Source organism: Nyctereutes procyonoides, unplaced genomic scaffold (genome assembly GCF_905146905.1).
Source record: "Nyctereutes procyonoides isolate TBG_1078 unplaced genomic scaffold, NYPRO_anot_genome, whole genome shotgun sequence".
NCBI lineage: Eukaryota > Metazoa > Chordata > Mammalia > Carnivora > Canidae > Nyctereutes > Nyctereutes procyonoides.
This window is the reverse complement of record NW_026575114.1, coordinates 745627-752908: the sequence shown is the minus strand read 5'-3', so window position 1 is coordinate 752908 and position 7282 is coordinate 745627. Positions and strand designations below refer to the sequence as shown.

The 7282-nt window shown below is 37.5% G+C and overlaps 1 pseudogene; it reads left to right on the top strand.

Moving 5' to 3' along the window:
- The first annotated feature begins 3025 nt into the window (after positions 1-3025).
- Positions 3026-5001, top strand: LOC129515036 (cyclin-G1-like; annotated as a pseudogene).
- The last annotated feature ends 2281 nt before the right edge of the window (positions 5002-7282 follow it).

Below are 7282 nucleotides of genomic sequence, written 5' to 3'. Positions count from 1 at the left end.
ATAGATTAGGAAAATTAATATTCTTAAAACGTCCATATTCCCCAAAGCAATCTACAGAGTAAACATGATCCTTATCACAGAAATTTTTCTAAAGACCTGAAGATGGCTAATAGATACACACAAAAATGCTCAACATCACTAATCGTCAGAGATACGTAAATTAAAACCACAATGAGATGTTATTATCTCATATCTGTTACAATGGCTGACATTAAAAAAAGAAGAAATAACCAGTACTGGTGAGGTTTTGGAGAAAAGGGAGCTCTCAGGCACTTTAGTGGGAATGCAAATTGGTGAAGTCACTATGGAAAACAGTATGGCAATTTTCCTCATAAAATAGAAATATGATTCCAGCAATTCTACTCCTAGGTATTAAACCAAGGATAATAAAGACTGCACTAATTTAATAAGATAGATGTACTCCCATGTTCATTGTTATAGGAGCAAGGTATGAAAAAAATGTCTATTGATGGATGAATGAATGAAGACATATGATATGTATATATACAATGACATTCTACATAGCCATAAAAAGAAGACTAAAATCCCTACTTGTGACATCGTGGATGAGTCTTTGTAATCCCTGCTACATATATAAATTTTTACAGCTGGGACTTTATACTGTGTAATCCCATTCCAACATTTTACCCACCCTTGCAATTCCTTCCTCTTAGACAAAGAATTAGTTTTCTGTGTTTGTCTGTTTCTGTTTCTATTCTTTGCTCATTCATTTTGTTTTTTAGATCTTACATACAAGTGAAATCATATGGTATTTGTCTTACGGTGTCTGGCTTATTTCACTTAGCATAATAAACTCTAGGTCCATTCATGTTCTTACAAACGGCAAGATCTCATTTTTGTTTATTACTAGTATCTATCATCTATCTATCTGTCATCTATCATTTATTTATCTATCATCTGTCCATCATCCATTCATCCGTCCATCCGTGTATCATTTATTTTCTATCTATTGATCTATCAGTGAACACCCAGATTGCTTCCACACCTTCTCTATTCTAAATAATGCTGCAAAAAACATGGGAGTTTATATACCTTTTCAAATTAGGGGATACCCAGTAGTGGAATTACTGGACCATATAGTATTTACATTTTAAGTTTTTGAGAAAACTCAATACTGTTTTCCACAGTGACTGCACCAATTTATAATCTCACTAACAGTTCATGAGAAATCTCTGTTCTCTACAACCTCACCAACACAGTTTATTTATTCTTTTTTTTTATTTTGATGATAGCCATATTTTCTTGTTCTTATATTATTTATTATGGCATGTATAAGATGGTATCTCTCTGTAGTTTTGATTTGCATTTTCCTAGTGATTAGTAATGTTGAGCATTTTTCCAGGTACTGTTGGCCATTTATATGTCTTCTTTGGGAAAATATTTTCAAGTCCTCTGTCCATTTTTAATGAGATTATTGGGGGGGTTGTTGTGTTGCATGTTTTAAAAAATATGTATATTGACCCCTTATTAAATATATATTTTGCAAATATCTTCTTTTCACTAGGTTACCTTTGGTTTGGGGGATATTTTTTACTGTTTTTGTTTGTGTTTTATTCAAGTAAAATTAACATACAATGTTAGATTCAAGTGTACAATTTAATGACTCAACAATTCTATCCATTTGTCAGTGCTAATCAAGATAAGTGTACTCTTAATCTTATTTACGCACTTCCAATTTTGGATTTTGTTCATTTCCTCTGGTGTGAAAATCTTATTTGACATAGTCCCAATAGTTTATTTTTTCTTTTGGTTGCATTGAGTAGACATATCTAGAAAAATATTTCTAAGATAGATGGCTAGGATATTCTTGACTATGCTTTAAAGGGGTTTTATGGTTTCAGATCATGTATTCAGATTTTTAATTTCTTTGGGGTATATTTTTTTGAATGTATGTATGTATGTATTTATTTATATTTTGTATTGGAGTTCGATTTGCCAACATATTGTATAACACCCAGTACCCTCTGTAAAGTGCCCCCCTCAGTGCCTGTCACAGAGTCACCTCAAGCCCCTGCCCACCTCCATTTCCAACACCCCTTATTTGTTTCCTAGAGTTAGGAGTCCCTCGTGATCTGTCACCTTCACTGATATTTCCCACTCATTTTCTCTCCTTTCCTCTTTATTGCGTTTCACTAATTTACTAATTTTTATACTCCCCAAATGAAGGAGACCCTATAATGTTTGTCCTTCTCTGATTGACTTATTTCACTCAGCATAATAGTGTCCAGTTCCATCCATGATGAAGCAAATGGTAGGAATTTGTCGGTTCTAATGGCTGAGGAATATTTCATTGTATACATAAACCACATCTTCTTTATCCATTCATCTTTCAATGCACACCGAGGCTCCTTCCACAGTTTGGCTATTGTGGACATGGCTGTTATAAACATTGAGGGGGCAGGTGTTCTGGCATTTCACTGCATCTGTATCTTTGGGGTAAATCCCCAGCAGTGCAATTTCTTGGGTCATAGGAAAGTTCTATTTTTAACTCTGAGAAATCTCCACACAGTTTTCCAGAGTGGCTGAACCAGTTCACATTCTGACCAACAGTGCTAGAGGGTTCCCCTTCCTCCACATCCTCTCCAACATTTGTGGTTTCCTGTCTTGTTAATTTTCCCCATTCTCACTGGTGTGAGGTAGTATTTCACCATGGTTTTGATTTGTATATCACTAATGGTCAGTGATGTGGAGCATTTTATCATGTGCTTGTTGGCCATCTCTGTGTCTTCCTCTGTGAAATTTCTGTTCATGTCTTTGGCCTATTTCATGATTGGATTGATTGTTTCTTGGTTGTTGAGTTTAATAAGTTCTTTACAGAACCTGGATACTAGGCTCCGAGCTGACCCTGTGGTGGGCAGTGTCGTCCGGGCGGCGCTGCGGAGACCTCCGCCCAGGACGGCTCCCCCTCCCCGGGCCTCTCCCCTCTTACCCGCAAGTCCCCTCGCCTCATGGGCCTATCGGATCTGTTACCGCGGGGTGAGGTGAGAGCAGGCCCGGGGAGGGTAGCTACGGCGGAGGAGCCGCAGTCGCGGTCAAGATGATAGAAGTACTGACAACAACTGAATCTCAGAAACTGCTACACCAGCTGAATGCCCTATTGGAACAGGAGTCCAGATGTCAGCCAAAGTCTGCGGCTTGAGACTAATTGAATCTGCACACGATAATGGCCTCAGAATGACTGCAAGACTAAGGGACTTTGAAGTAAAAGATCTTCTTAGTCTAACTCAGTTCTTTGGCTTTGACACGGAGACATTTTCTCTAGCTGTGAATTTACTGGACAGATTCCTGTCCAAAATGAAGGTACAGCCCAAGCACCTTGGCTGTGTTGGGCTGAGCTGCTTCTATTTGGCTGTTAAATCAATAGAAGAGGAAAGGAATGTCCCATTGGCAACTGACTTGATCCGAATAAGCCAGTATAGGTTCACGGTTTCAGACTTGATGAGAATGGAAAAGATTGTATTGGAGAAAGTGTGTTGGAAAGTCAAAGCTACTACTGCCTTTCAATTTCTGCAACTCTACTACTCACTTATTCAAGAGAACTTACCAATTGAAAGGAAGAATAGCCTTAATTTTGAAAGACTAGAAGCTCAACTTAAGGCATGCCACTGCAGGATCATATTTTCTAAAGCAAAGCCTTCTGTGTTGGCATTGTCTATCATTGCACTGGAGATCCAAGCACAGAAGTTTGTAGAGTTAACTGAAGGAATAGAATGTCTTCAGACACATTCCAAGATAAATGGCAGAGATTTGACCTTCTGGCAAGAACTTGTATCCAAGTGTTTAACTGAATATTCATCAAACAAGTGTTCCAAACCAAATGTTCAGAAGTTGAAATGGATTGTTTCTGGACGTACTGCACGGCAATTGAAGCATAGTTACTACAGAATAACCCACCTTCCAACAATTCCTGAAATGGTCCCCTAATTGGATTGTTACAGCAACAAAAAAGCTCTTCTCTGAAGCCTTTCTCCACAATCCTGAGCTATGGATTCCATGATGTTATAATGAATTTAAGCTGTGAAGCCTCAGAACATCACAACTAGATTAGCATTGATGTTCTCAGATTTGGGAAAACTACCTAATTAACATGCTGTAGTGGAATTAAATTTAAATTAAATTTAAATTCATCTGTGAGGCATACAAATGAAAGCTAAGAGCATAAATGTGAAATGTTAATAACGAGCCTGAGAAGGTAAACTGTGAATCTTCATTTCTAACATTAACCCAACTTTCTATGTTGGGTCAATATATTATATTTAGGTGGTATCAAAAGTGGTAACCTAATTAAATTCTAAATTATGAGGTATACATTAAAACCAACATTTCACAAATGCACTTTTAAGGCATAACAAGGGTCACTATTCTAGGCAATGAAAATGGTTTCTTGGTACCTATAGTGCAAATAATAGATAATTCCGAGATCTAGACTTTACTGCTACTTGGGAATTACACTTAAATTTGAGGGCATTTTATAAAAGTAAAACTACAGGCCTAGTTATTTTGGCATATTAAGTTATTGTTAATATTTTTCCTAAAAAACTGGTCGTTTGCATCCATGGTAAAATTTACACAGTATTTGCTGCCTCCATCTAATCCCATCAAGAAACTTTGTTTTTATTGTGTTAGTAATTCAAAATAACTATGCTCCAAAAACTTGATTTAACACTCCAGAAGTTTTTACTAAGGGCTGTTTTTATAAAAACTGCTATTGCTTCTAACTTAGAATTTTTAAAGGAAGAGAATATACTTTCACTACTTGCCCCTCCTGTGCCCAAAGAAAGTCTTTAAAAAAGTCAGTAGGCATCCTCATAATTATGAAGTTGCTAAGGTAGTATTTGAGATTTTCTATTAAGTCAGTGACCGTAAGGAGATCTACGGCATTAAAAGTGATGTAAACAGTTACTCAGTGCAGCAAGTAGCTTGTGTCCATCCAGAATGGCTGTACCCATTTATGACGTTATGGGTAAATGTGCACTGGAAAATAAACCAAAGAACCACGATATATCTTATACTTTTGTGAACAGTGTTTTATGGATAACTTCAGTTTTCCCAAAAAGCTGACATATTTCAATAATTTGACATCAGTGTTAATTCTGAGTTGGCAGAGGTAGCCTAACCAACTACCATTATGTTTTGGTACTAAGGGCTATACCTTTCAATAAAGTTACTGAAATGCATTCCTTTGCAGGTAGTTTCAAAAAAAAAAAAAAAAGAACCTGGATACTAGTCCTTTATCTGATATGTTATTTGCAAATATCTTCTCCCATTCTGCAGGTTGCCTTTTAGTTTTGTTGACTGTATCCTTTGCTGTGCAAAAGCTTCTTATCTTGATGAAGTCCCAATAGTTAATTTTTGCTTTTGTCTCCCTTGCCTTCATGGATGTATCTTGCAAGAAGTTGCTGTGGCCAAGTTCAAAAAGGGTGTTGCCTGTGTTCTCCTCTAGGATTCTGATGGATTCTTGTCTCACATTTAGATCTTTCATCAATTTTTAAATATTTTATTTATTTATTCACAAGAGACACAGAGACATAGAGGCAGAGACACAGACAGAGAGAGAAACAGGCTCTATGCAGGAAGCCTCACGTGGGACTGGATCTCGGGTGGTCAGGATTAGGCCCTGGGATGAAGGTGGTGCTAAACCACTGAGCCACCTGGGCTGCCCGATCTTTCACCCATTTTTAGTTTATCTTTGTGTATGGTGTACAAGAATGGTCTAGTTCCATTCTTCTGCATGTCGATGTCCAACTTTTCCAGCACTATTTATTGAAGAGACTGTCCATTTTCCACTGCATAGTCTTTTCTGCTTTGTCGAATATTAGTTAACCATGGAGTTGAGGGCCCATTTCTAGGTACTCTATTTGGTTCCATTGATATATGTGTCTATTTTTGTGGCAGTACCACGACATCTTTATGATCACAGTTTTGTAGTACAACTTGAATTCTGGCATTGTGATGCCTCTGGATCTGGTTTTCTTTTCCAATATTCTCCTGGCTATTCGGGGTCTTTTATGATTCCACGCAAATCTTAAGATGATTTGGTATAACTCTAAAGAAAGTCCATGGTATTTTGATAGGGCTTGCATTAAATGTGTAAATTGCCCTGGATAACATTAACATTTTCACAATATTAATGGTTCCCATCCATGAGCATGGAATATTTTTCCATCTCTTTGTGTCTTCCTCAATTTCTTTCAGAAGTGTTCTATAGGTTTTAGGGTATAGATCCTTTACCTCTTTGGTTAGGTTTATTCCTAGGTATTTTATGCTTTGGGTGCAATTGTAAATGGAATTGACTCCTTAATTTCTCTTTCTTCAGCCTCATTGTTAGTGTATAGAAATGCCACTGATTTCTGGGCATTGATTTTGTATCCTTCCACGTTGCCGAATTGCTGTATGAGTTCCAGCAATCTTGGGGTAGAGACTTTTGGGTTTTCTGAGTACAATATCATGTCACCTGCAAGGAAGAAGAGTTTGACTCCTTCTTTGCCAATTGGAATGCTTTTATTTCTTTTTGTTGCCTGGTTGCTGAGGCTGGGACTTCTAGTACTATATTGAATAGCAGTGATGAGAATGGACATCCTTGTCATGCTCCTGATCTTAGGGGAAAGGCTCCCAGTGTTTCCCCACTGAGAATGATATTTGCAGTGGTTTTATCATCGATGGCTTTTAAGATGCTGAGGAATGTTCCCTCTATCCCCACACTCTGAAGAGTTTTGATCAGGGATGGATGCAGTGTTTTGTCAAATGCTTTCTCTGCATCTATTGAGAGGATCCTATGTTTCTTGTTTTTTCTTTTGTTGGTATGATCTATCACATTGCTCCATGAGTGTTGAACCTCCTTGTATCCTGGGGATAAATCCCACTTGGTTATGGTGAATAATCTTCTTAATGTACTGTTGGATCCTATTGGCTAGTACCTTGTTGAGAATTTTTGCATCTATGTTCATCAGGGATATTGGTCTATATTTTTCCTTTTCTGTGGGCTCTTTGTTCTGGAACTAAGGTGATGCTGGCCTCATAGAATGAGTTTGGAAAATTTCCATCCCTTTCTATCTTTAGTAGAGCTCTAGTAGAATAGTATTTGTTTCTTCTTTAAGCATTTGATAGAATTCCCCTGGGAAGCCATCTGGCCCCGGACTTTTTGTCTTGGGTGGTTTTTGATGACTGCTTCAGTTTCCTCCCTGGTTATTGGCTTGTTCAGATTTTCTATTTATTTTCTTCCAGTTTTGGTAGTTTGTGGTTTTCCAGAAATGTGTCCATT